We start from the raw sequence: 13,375 nt of genomic DNA on the forward strand, positions 1-13,375 counted from the left end.
AGGTGCAAACTAAAATTTTCTTTCTCTAGTTGTACTTTTCAGGTATTTTGGTCACAACAACAATAAGCTAACAACACACCTATAAAAAGTGCATAGGAGAATTCATGTGATGTGTTCAAAGCAGTGCTTAGCTCACAGGAAGAACTCAACAAGTGAATGTTAGCTGCATACTTTAGCTGTGCTGCTGTTCTATGTCAAAATCCAATCTTGAGCTTCTTGTAAACAGAGACCTTAATTTATTCACTTTTATATTTCCATGTCTGAATCTATGAAGTGCTCCTTTCTCATGGCTTCATGGCATTGGGGATTTGTTTTTATGTGTGTGTGATGTTGAATTTTTATTCATGCAAAAACCTGTTAATGACAATATTATGGAAAATTTGGAAGAGTCCAAACTTGCAAGCCTTTTCTTGATCTCTATAAGACATGGCTTTAAATGTTTATAAACTCATGAAACAATGTTTCATTTACATAATGGCTTTTTCATTATGTAATAATTTCCTTAGTTAATTGTGCTAGGATACCTCAGTGGAACAATTAAGATGACCAGTGGTTCCTGACCTTGACTGCATATTAGGACCACCTGGAGAGCTTTCAAACACTGATTCCAGATCACTACCTCCAGATTAATAAAATTAGATTCCTTGGGGATATAACCTGGATATCAGCATTTTTTTCCAACTTTCCAGGGGCACTCAGTACTGAATCATTGCTGCATGAACTCTGTTAAACAATTCCAGTAAGAAGTCAGAGGCTCTGAAATGTATAAAAAGCATTTTCTGATTAAACATACATAATGTTAAATTATTTAAATTTTGGCTGAATAATTTGACAATGGTTTGCTTGTAATGTTAAAAACACAGTACTATAGCTGAAGAAAAAGGCTGTTCTTTTGTTCTTCTTTGTTTCTTTGATCATCCAATTATAAAAACACTCTCAAATGTGTGTGTGTATACATACAAACATATATGTGTGTGTGTGTGTGTGTGTATGCATGTGTGTGTGTTTTAAGAGAAACTAGAATTGGGGGAGGGTCCTTGAGAAATCACCTTACTTTTGGAATTTATAATATCTATGTGAATACCTCAGCCTCTAAAGGGGCCAGGGTATGTATATTATCTGATTCTTTGTTCAGTTACACAGTCTGTAAAAGTACAGATTAGACTTTGTAATCCTAATGATTTTTTGTTGTAAATGTGGGCTACCTCAAAATCCATGGGGATAAGACTTGAACTGGAAACAGAAAAGTAACTGTTAATTTGTGTCTGCTATATGCTATTTTTGCACTATTTTACTAGATTGTTCAAAGCTTTAACCACTTACCAACTTTTCAGATATTTGATTGCAGCTATAATCCCACCTCCAGGTTTTCTCTTCCCTAGAATAAACATTAGCAGTTCTATACATAATGTAGTTTTTTGAGCATTCCATATGCCCCTATCTTAGTTATTAATAGTAGCTGACATTAACCAAGTATTCACTATGTATTAGGAACTATTCTCAGTGCTGAATATGTACTAAATCATTTAGTCCCCACAGAAACCCTATTGAGAGAGAAGTTAACATTTTTATACATGAGGAAACTGACCACAGGTATGTTAACACATGTTTGTAAACCTGTCCTAGTTCAGACAGTTTCAAATGGTGGATCTTATATTAAAATACTAGCATTACTGAATATTCAGCCTCAATCAATACACCATAATGATTTGTATTTTATCTAGCAATATGTAATTGAATCTGTAAAAATGCAACCAAGCTACTAACTCACTGGAGGGCATAGATGGGGAAAGGAAATTTTTCTTAAATTAGTTAAAAATAACTTCTTGTGGTCTGCTGTATAAAGCAAGATTTGTGTTGTTTTGTTTTGCCTGAACAATTTATGGAACTTTTGTTATTATATATTTTGAATATAGGGTCTGGAGATATGAATTAAATAGAAAAATTCACAGAAACTTTTTTGGTCTATGATATGATGTCATACACATACACATTATAATCCTCTAGCGAATGGTTAAAACCACTTATATAATACAAATTTCTTTTTGATCTGTTTCATGCATGTCATCTTTAAAAGGCAATGTTTCAAGAAGTGACATCTAATGTAAGAGTCCCCAGTGTTCATAATACCTGCAGGTTAATCTTTTCTTTAATGCCTTCAGTACTCACAGGCAATGAGGCAGGATAAATATATCAATCCCAGCACATCTAAAGTAACAGGCAGGGAGAGTCTGAGCTCAGTGGTGCAATGTGTTAGAGAAGCTAAGCCTACCAGAATGTGCACCACTGAATTTGGGCAGCTGGCCAATATTTAACACTGCCAGAGAAGTGCAATTTTATTTTAATCATCTATTCTATGTCAAGGCCAAGAGCAGCATTATACCAGCTTAGACTTCCCCATCAGTTACAACAATATGTACTCCAGAGCTCTTAATGTAGGGAAGCTGAATTTGCATATTAGTAGGGCAGAAAAATGTAGTTGTTACTTTCATCTTAGGAAGGTGGAACATAGAGATAAACACAGAAGCAAAGACTAGACATTTTTAAGCCTTTCAGTTCTAAAATACACTAGCCTAGACAGACAAATTTGAATCATGAGCTCAAAATGTAGCAAAACAATGTAGTATTTTGGAATCAGCAGTTTAAAGAAACAAATTAATCAAAGGACTTTTTAAAAACTAAAGGTGAACTTTTTTGTGTGCAATCTACACTCTGAATATTGAAACAAAGATTTTCCATGCACTCAGCTGAAATAATTAACAAAGGTGGCAGCAAAAGTAAAAAATTAGGGGCTAAAATGATCTATGATTCTGATGGCACTAATCTATCACATCTCTGTACCTTTTGAGCTCTTTTCATTGACTTTTCTAAATAGGGTTATTTATACCTGTGTTTATGTGGACCTAAGGGTGACAAAGTATAATTCAAAGAGCCATTCTATCATAGCCTACAAAATCTTCAGGAGAATGCAGTAAAAAATATATGGACATTTTCTCAATTCTATCATAATCTTTGCATAATTCTGTTCTCCCTACTCTTTCTGTGTCACATGCATAATTCAGATCTTTCATCCAAAGTCATCTTTGATCTTCCTGTTCCACATTCCCAGGTTCTGAAAGAACTTTCTTCTAATAGATCTTTTCCAAGTAATGTTACTCTTTGATTTTTTTTGAGTCTATGCTTTATTCAGATATTTTTATAATATCCCTGGTGTCTGCTTATTGTGTCATCTTTTTTACTTTTTTATTTATAGCTTTTTTAAAAAAATTGTGATTTATAGATTTACATAAAGGTGAAATTCACTATGGTATATTAATTTATGTACTTAACATAATTTGGTCAATTTCATTCCACTGTTCCTCTCTTTTCTTGTTCCTTCTCTCACTGCCTCTCTCTGCTTCCTCTCTACTCCACTGATCTTATTTCTATTTTCAGTGTATTGCCATCTCTTCCCTATTTTTTAACCTTTATTTCGGCTAGCTTCTGTATATGAGAGAAAATATTCAACTCTTGACTTTTTGAGGGTGGCTTCTTTTACCTATCGTGATGTTCTCCATTTCTATCCATTTATCAGCAAATGCCATAATTGCATTCTTCCTGATGGCTTAGTAAAATTCCTTTGTGTATATATGCCACATTTTCTTTACCCACTTATCTGTTAATAGGCACCTGAAGAGGTTCCATGTATTGGTTACTGTATAGTAATTTCCAAGAAGAATGAGTTGGTTAGAATCAAAAGAATATAACTCCAGTTCTACACTGATATTCATAGGTCTAGTTATAAAAAAATCCGAGGAATTCTTTATTTTACTTGGGTCACACTGGTCTATACTTACTTCATGACCATTTTGCTTCTTTGTAGCACTTTCTAAAGAAAATTGTGCCTGTGGGGATTCTTCAATGTACACTTTTTAGTTGAATTGAGTTTCTGTTCAGGTTTTTTAAATTAGATACATTCACTTTTTAATTAAGTACATAGAAGCAATTGCTCAGAGACATTTTTTTTATTTTAATGGTAGTCTTAATTGAGTATCCAATGTACCAAGCTGGTGTGGCATTTCTCAAGTCAAGTTCAAAAAGATTGTGTATTAAGAGAAAGAAATAAATTAAATTGCCAAAAAGTTCTTGAAACATTGCACAACCATTGGGATATTTCCAATGCATATAAACACAGTAAAGCCCTCTGGTAATGAAATTTGAGTTTTAATGAAATATTTGATTGTGTAGAATTTTTGTTTTGCCTGAAAAACCTATTGATACCTCACAGAACACTAATACTCTAAGGAACATAGTTCTGGAAACTAGCATAGGGTAGTATCTACCTCATGGATAGCTGTCAGTGTTCGATTCTGTCTTTTGTTTATTTATTTTTTCTTTTATATTACTCAGCTTTAATATTCCATTGAAGAATTATATTAAATATACAGGAAATATCTGAATCATTCTGGCTTACTGATAATTCCCAAGGAGGTTTAGATATAAATTGTGTTCTCAAATTATTATTTTCTTCATGATAACAATTGTTAGTTTCTTGTGACTGCAGATACTAATGACCACAAATACAGTGGCAGAAACAACACAGATTTATTAGTTTTCAGTTCTGGAGTCAGAAGTCTTACTGGCAGCATTTCTTTTGGAGGTTCCAGGAGAGTGAAATATGCAGGACCATGAGTTCCCAAATATGTCTGTGTCCTGATCCTTGGAGCCTGAGGGTATGTGATAGCACATGGCAAAGGCTAATTAGGATTGCAGATGGAATGAAGGTTGGTAGTTCATTGAAACTGAAATAGGGCATTTATCCTGCATTATTTTGGTAGGCCTAATGGTCTATGAAAGGGAAAGCAGGAGGTTGAGGAAGAATTAGTGTTTGTTTCATGTGGCATAAGAAACACAACCAGCCATCTTTGACTTTGAAGAGAGGAAGGTGTCGTAAGCCAAGAAATGTAGGCAACCTATAGAATCTGACAAAACAAGAAGAAGGATTCTTTCCTAGAGCATCCAGGAGGAATTTACTCCACCTGGGATTTAGCCCACTGAAACTCACTTAGAATTCTGACCTCCAGATATATAAGGTAATTTTGATGGTTAATTTTATATGCAACTTAACTAAGTCATGGAACTCGGACATTGGTCAGAAGTCACTATAACTGTACCTGCATGGTTAATGTTTTTTAGATAAGATTAACACTTAAATCAGAGCATTTGAGTAAAGGACAGTAATATAATGTAGGTGAGTTTCCTCCAATCGATTGGAGGACTTAAGCAAAACACTGACCTCCCCCTGCTTGGGAGAGATTTCTGTCTCTGCCCTCTTACTAGAGCTGCAACAGACCCCTGCTTGGTTCTCCAGCCTATCTGCTGCCCTGCACATTTGGGACTTTGCAGGCTTCTGCAATCATGTGAACCAGTCCTCAAGACAAATCTCCCCACCTTTTCCCTCCTGCCACTCCCCACTTCTTTGCCTCCTTTCCTCCACACAGACAAACCTCTTATTGAGTCAGTTTCTCTGCAGAACTCTGATGCAACAATAAATTTTTTAAGTCATCAGGTTTGTAGTAATTTGTTCTAACACTAATAGGCAACTAACACAGTGATAAGACATTTCCTTGTCTTTTCTTTATAATTTGGTATAATCTCTCTATTGTAGGGTCATCTGATTAGCAACCTTGATTCTATCTGCAATCTTAGTTCTCTTTTATCTTGTCACATAACATACTCATTGCTTCTGGGAATTAAGATGTGGTTATCTTTGGGGGTGCATTACTTTTCCTTCCATGACAACCATTCTGTCAAAACATGAAATTACTAACCTTCTTATTTGAAAGCAAATCAATTAGGTGTTGATAAATTTTTGGTACATGGAATTTTTCTTTCCTTTAAATGATTCTTGGTTTTCAAACATTGACCATTTCTTGGATGGCACCTAGCCCCATTGATTTGGAATTCTGACTCAGAATGATGGATAGAAGGACATATTGCTTTATATTTCCTAAGATTAATGTCAATGAAGTTATTTCAGAGAGAAAACATTGGTGCTAAAGCTCTGAAATCACTGTTGGTTAAATCAGTTAAGTTTATTTTTGATCTATTATTATCTCTATGTAGAAGTTAATGTAACATTTTATTCTTTGCTCTAAAATCTTAGAATGCATTATTCCTTTTAAAATAAATTGTTAGTTCAGGCATTACCTAGAAATAACATTTTAATAGTTAACTTTTGTGGGGATAGTTGCTTTGTTAAATAATCATACACTTAACATCATATTAATCTGTCATTAGTCACAAGTCCGATAAACATATTTTAATATACAGGATATTAAAGGTACATTTTAGTTTTGGAATATACAAAAAAGGTTTAATTCAGCTTCTTCTTTGTGTAGCTTTTAAAAACTATATTACAAAGACAATAAAGCATGTTTTTCTTTCCCAAGGCCCAAATAGTGTTGAAGTGCTGACAGTCCTCTGTAGCTTTAGGATTTTGACAAGAGCTTTGGCTACAGAAAACCAAAAGGGGTTTGAGCTCAAGAGCAGACGAGTGAGCAGCAGAAACATCCCTGAGCACACAAGCCTCAATTCTCAGAGCCTTTTGGAACAACTGGGTAAGTGGGTTCCACTTCCCATCAGACTTTCTAGCTTATAAATCCCAGAAAGCAAGTATTACATGCAACTTATTCTAGAACATTTAGGGCTGTTACAAAGGGTTTATGCTTGCATGAGATAACTATCAGCAGTAAATATTTGGATTGCCAACCTAATGTAAAAGAACAGAAAATCATTTTGATTAACCAGTATATAGAAAGGACACAGTAGAAAGGACCCTGACATAAAAGTTTTGACAGCATGCTTAGGTCTTTTTTGGCACTCCATCAGTCTTTGTCATTAGGGAAATCACTGAACTTCTTTTCTACTTTTCCTCCTTTGTAAAATGAAAACCTTAACTACACATCTCTAAGGTCTCTGCTGGGTCTTAGATTCCACAATTCTATCACAAGTAATCTGTTGAATTCCTAAGAAATTATGCTTATCTGCCTTTACTGGATGATATTATCTGGTAGAGTCTTATAATCATTCTTGCATGTTAGTCATCTGTCCTTGGCAAGAATATATATATTTTTTTGTACAAGGACTATATTTCACACTTATTTGTATTCACTATAGCAATAAAAAACAGACAGGGAAAAATAGACCATTCTCATTAAATGAAGTAAACTTGTTTCAAATATCTCATGCATGACCGTGTGAGTTATATTAAGATATGTTTAAATATTACAGACTATACATTTTAATTTTCTATGTGAAATGCTTCTCAGAGATCTAGAAATATTCATCATTTTGATTGTTTACAATTAGCTAATAGGCTTATCAAAACTTAAAGTCATCACTTTCCATAATGCTTTTGGCAATTAATAGGAAACATAGGCTCTGCCTCCCAATTTCTCATTACTTATCTTTTACGGGAAGTGCTATTGGACCTGGAATTATTTGAAATGTGAAGACAGTTTCTAGGGACAGGACAATCTGGCCGCTGAAAGGCAAATACTAGAGGTGTCTATTAGGTAACCTGGGAGATCACTTATGGCTGCAGCACTGACAAAAAGAGGTGAAAGAGGAAGGGAAAGAATGATCACTCTTTAGCAAAGAACCCCTGTGTGACCAAGCTGCGTTTAGGATTTGGGTTTAGGATCAACACGCAGACATTCAGGTTCCCAGGACGAGAGTCTGAATCAGGCCTTTAGAAAATGTGCTGATCATGGAAGATTCCTTTGCAGTTGATATTTCCTACAGCACCAGCTCAAGAGATTGCTGCCTAATAATTAAGTTGATTAAAAAAGACAGGGGAAAAAAAGAAAATATTCTGTTGGTAGACTGAAAATACTTTAAGGAAACAGAAGTATAAAAATTAGCAAAGGTAAGTTGAAAAGAAATCCATATGTGTGCTGATTGTTCCTTGGTAAAAGAGAGATGTAACTGAAATAATCCAGATCAGCTTTTTCATAAACAGAATTTGGACAGAACAGGCAGCTGATGTGAAAATTTTTACTTGTTTAAGTAACATTAGGAAAAAAGAGAACAAATGTCAAATACAAACACATGTTCTATCAAGAAGTGACACGGAACAATTTTGAAAGAATCAGAAGCCCTGCATTGCAGCTGAAATAAAGAAAGGAATCCTCATATGCCATTTCTGACTGTAGAAAACTAATAATAGGAGAAAATCTCAAGATGAAATTAGAATTGCATCAAAAATATAGCGAAGGGAAACAAACCATTAAAACAACACCCACATGTATCATGCCAATTTTTGAAAGGTCAAGAATTCTCAAGAAGGAAAATTAGATAGTAAAATGCCCCGTGTTTTGAAAATTTGCACCCTTGCTCCATTGCTAATGAATCCACAGATGCTACATATATTTTTTTTTTACTGTATTTTCTGAACTTGGATAAAAGGACAAATGAAAGTGACAACTTGAAATTAAATCACTGATAGCAATGAGAAATGCAACTTTTCAATATCAAGCTTTTTAAAAAATTTACTAAATAAGTTGTCACATTATTTTCTACCTTGCATTTTGAAGCTGAATCTGTTATCAAATTAAGTGCATATTCATCAAATAAGAATAGAATAAGTCTATGTATTAAGATAAAACATAAATTAAAAAATCATTTGTTAGATCAAAGTTAACAATTCCTACTGTACTTTATTTTCCTTGTGCTCTTCTAAATTCATATATATAATGTCAATAGCACAAAAATATGAAAGTACTAATATTCATATGACTCAATATTTTTACATACAATATCAAAAGTATCAAATATGCGCTGATATTGTCATACTTTCATTTTATATCATATTTTGATTTATAAAAGCAGATGAGTTCATAACTTTTTCCAAAATTTATTTTAAAATATAGGATATTTAAATATATACATTTTACTATTTTCATAATTTTAAGTCTTAAATAAATATTCAGTAATTTATAACTTAATATGTTGTTCTTGAAGTTATTTTTTCTGATGCTGGAGAAAGTAGAAATTCTAAATCTGTCACCCTGTATACAGAAAATAAAATGTTAGTAAATGTAGATCTAAAAAATAACATTTACTTGGGAATTATTTTCAGTGGTTATACAATGGCATATGATTCAAATTAGGGCAAATCAATAATTTTTTAAACATTTGCCAATTGTATGAAATAATACATTAAAAAATAAATAGGCATATTTTAAAAATAATACACATACAAAGTCATTCATTTACTGCCTAAGACTGAACTCTCAGTTGTGTGTAAAGGACGTAAGTCATAAAGTTGAATAACAAAGTCTTGCTAACCTTTTATAATTCCTTACAGAAATGTTTGTGTACATAAAGTTCCTTTTCAATATTTTTCATCCCTACTTTCCTAAATATAGGCAATGAATTTTATTTTATTAGAACATTATACTAATATACTGACATCATGGTAGTAAATATCAAAATGGACTATGAAAAAGAACATTTCAAGAAAAAAAAGTAAAACTTATTTGGGAATAAACTGGTTTTCCCTCTTCCTCATTATATCTCCACTTTCCTGCTGTTCTTGCTTTCTATACTTTTTCAAGAAAAGAACCTGCCACACATCTAGGAAGGGTAGCTGCTAAACAAACTGACAAAGGCTAACACTTGGGGTTACTTGACAGGTGAACACTATGGAGTGATTGGCCCTCTGAAGAACTTTAATAAAGAAATTGCTCTGAACTCTGTAGTAGCACATTTGTCTCATCATTGTCCTGTAAGGGGAGATAGTCTGTCCATTAGACTGTCACTTAAAGTTACCAGGAACATTCTGTATGATAGCTATGTCATCTTCGATACTTCTTAGGCTCAACTAAATTTAAAGTAGGACAAAACCAAGAGAAGGGGAATTCAGGAGCACTGGTAGAACCCAAGGAGAAGGAATACATGAAAAGTGTGTAAAAGATAAAGATGATGTTTGCAATTATATTTCCTATAAATTTTATTTGTATACAAATCATCTCATTTGTCATTTGAGCACTATCAATTGAGGTGGTTAACAAGTATGTTCAAAATCATGGTCACATAAGTAGAAGTAATTTTTTAAACATCTTTATACAATGTCTGAGATCCTTAATGGATGTGTGAAAATTGAATATTTATAAATGGACTCATACTTTATGATTGGCATATATTAGAGTTGAAAGAAATTTTTTCCATTTATTATTCTGTCAACAACACTGTTTGCATTATTCTTTAATCTTGAACTCTGAAAATATTTATTTCTCCAGGCTACTAGTACCTAGTAATTTTCAAGCAAATACTTCATTTTAGAGCTTCTTATATAAAGGTATTGTTTTTGTAAGGCATCAAGTGAATATTAAATTCTCAAATTAATCTTTTTATTTTGGAATTATGTATACTGAGTTCTATTTTTGCAAGACAATGTACTTATAACTGAGCATGAGAGTTTAATAAAAATTCTTCCTTGTGACTCGTGAAATATTTCCTGAAAAATACAAAGAAGCTTTAGTATGATAAATACAAAAGATTGACAACCATTATGAAGTTATTAAACAATTTGTCAGAGAATATAAAAGCCATAGTAACAACAATAGTGTACTCTTGATACTAACTCAAATACCAAAGAGTATGATTAGCTGTAATTTTGCCTTCTGGTATTATTTTCTAAGCATAAGCTATGTAAATTCAACATGCTTCCATTATTTAAATGAGTAAAGTGTACAAATGCACTCTAGGGTTTATACACTATTAAACATGTAAGTGTAGTTAAAAACTTTCATTCACTAGCAAACTTTAATATGTAAAATACTTGGGATTATTAGAAGTCACCAAAGTAGGCATTTGTTCATTTACTCATTTGCTCAAAATCTATCTTACATTCCTGTTGCTTCTTTTAACAAATTACCACAAACATGTTTGTGTCTTGCATGCCTGGAGGTCAGACTTCTAAAGTGGGTCTTGTAGGTTAAAGTCAAGATGCTGCGGAGCTCTGTTCTTTCTGGGGCCTTCGGGGAGTATTGGCTCCCTTTCTGTTTTCAGCTTCTATAGGTCATTTGCCTCCTTCTCTCATGAATCCTCCAGTCTCTGCTTCTGTTTTCAAATCTCTCCTCCAACTCTGACCCTCTTGTCTTCCTCTCACATCATTGATTACTATGTACCAGACAATATGTATATGGGTATATATTGTTGGTGAAAAAGACTTAGTTCATGCAGCTGGAATTGTATTTGGCTTGGAGATCCAGAGTAAGAAGTATAGGGTGAGTAGGGTGAGCACATTTTTTAAAAAATATTTCTTTTTAGTTGCAAATAAACACAATACCTTTATTTGTTTATTTTTATGTGGTGCTGGCGATCAAACACACAACCCCGGCCCTGGGTGAGCACATTTATCTACTGCACTTAGATGTTCTTTTCTACTATTCATCTGAACTTCATGAATGCATGAAGATATTTTTAACTGACAATTTTATCTCTGCAAATTTTGTTTTAAAAGTGATTCATTTTTTTTTCAGTAAATTTGCATTCTTTTCAACTTCTTCCCTTCCATTTCTTCCTAACAAGGTGACTGGAATAGAGAATAGGTTTCATTACTTCCTTGAAGTAGTAGATCCTTGAATCCATAATCCCTGATGAGCCTATCTGGTCAAGTTCCTAGAATCATTGAATTGATTTAATAGGTGAGGCTTCTTCTCAATTTATCTTTGGTTTTCTAAACAAATTTCAAAGCTCAATAGTTTTGTTTCATCATTCAACCAACCAATCTTTGACTCTTTAAGATGCTTCATATTCTGAAGATGCTGCAGATGTCTTATACCTGGATAGGAGTTAGGCTGTCCACCTTGCAGCTACTGAGGATCATCATGCCCCCCAAAAGGCATATTGACTATCTGCATTATGTCTGGAGTATGAAGTAATTTCTGAGTCCCTTTAAAACACTTGAAAGTGGAAGAAGTCTCAAAACCTTTTCTTTCTTCCTTTCTCTATCTAACCATGCCAAGATGCCATCATTTAATGTTTGGATTGATATATGGCCTTCTAACAGCATTCAAAGTTTCTTTGAGAAGATAAGACAAAATTTCTTTTGCTTTTGGCTTTTGTCGTAATCAATATAACACTTTCTTCTTCAGGCAGATATTCCTTTGAGAAGGATTTTCCTAACTCATTTCCTTGCGCTGTTCTCTTTTCTTCTTTCCACATTGAGAAAGATGGAATCTTCATTTGGCTTATTACAAGTTCTAACGTGTCTGTAAGGGCTGGCTCTTGATGTTTTACAGGAATGTAGAATTTACAAACTTTTATTTAGATTACTTTAATGGCTCTTTATCATTATTAATTTTAAAATAAATTGTCTTTCAAATAGAAAGTTGAAATATTAGCCCTATGTTCTCAGTAGCATCAACCTACAATTCCCACCAGTGATTTGATGAGTGGGAAGCTATGGGGCCAAAAGGTTTCCATGATGTGAAAATACTAAAGAACCAGCATAGATTATCCTTGATTATCTTACTGTATACAATATTTACTCATTGTGATGAGTTAAGGGGCTCATAGTTTTACATGGGCAACCAAAGAACAACTTTTCTAAAGAGTGAGAATAGAGCAGAGACTAAAAGGAAGGATAAGAGTTGCCACTTGGGGATAAGGGGAAGTACAGTTTAGTACGGAAAAGAAGCATGTGTACAAGTCCTGATTCAATGAAGAGTGTTGTGTGTTCAAAAAACTGAAGACTAGACTGACAAGTTATACTGAATAGGAGGATATGTGGTTCAGGGTAAAGTTGAACAAATAGGAGAAATCAAAGAGTATAGTTGTGGTCAGAAATTTGTGTTAGCGTTCAAGTGTAAAATAAAATTATTTGACAGTTTTATGATATGATAGTCTCTGTTTCAACAAAGTTGAAATATATTGTGGGTCACAAGTGTGAACCATATAAGTAATTTAAAAATTTCAAGAAGCCCTATTAAAAATGTAAACAAAACCCAGGTGATATTAGTTTTAATAATATATTTTATTAAATACAATACATAACAAATTATTTCATAATGTAATCAATACAAAGTTATCAATTAAATATTTTATATATTAATACTAAATCTTCAAAGTCCTATGTGATCTTGTACAGATAATCTGTCATTAAAGTATTTCATAATTATTTGTGGTTCCTGTCTACTACATGGAAATGGAGATGTAGACAGTAGATTGGGCAAAAGTGAGAGCTATAACACGAACATGTTATGGGATGCTTACTATTTTCTGGACAAGAGATGACTGTGGAGAGAGAAAGATGGTAGCAGCAGAGATGGAGGTGAAGTGGGAAGACTTGGGAGGAATAAGAGAAAGGTGCACATCAAAGAGGACT

The sequence above is a fragment of the Spermophilus citellus genome (assembly GCF_964194105.1).
Source record: "Spermophilus citellus genome assembly, chromosome: 4".
NCBI lineage: Eukaryota > Metazoa > Chordata > Mammalia > Rodentia > Sciuridae > Spermophilus > Spermophilus citellus.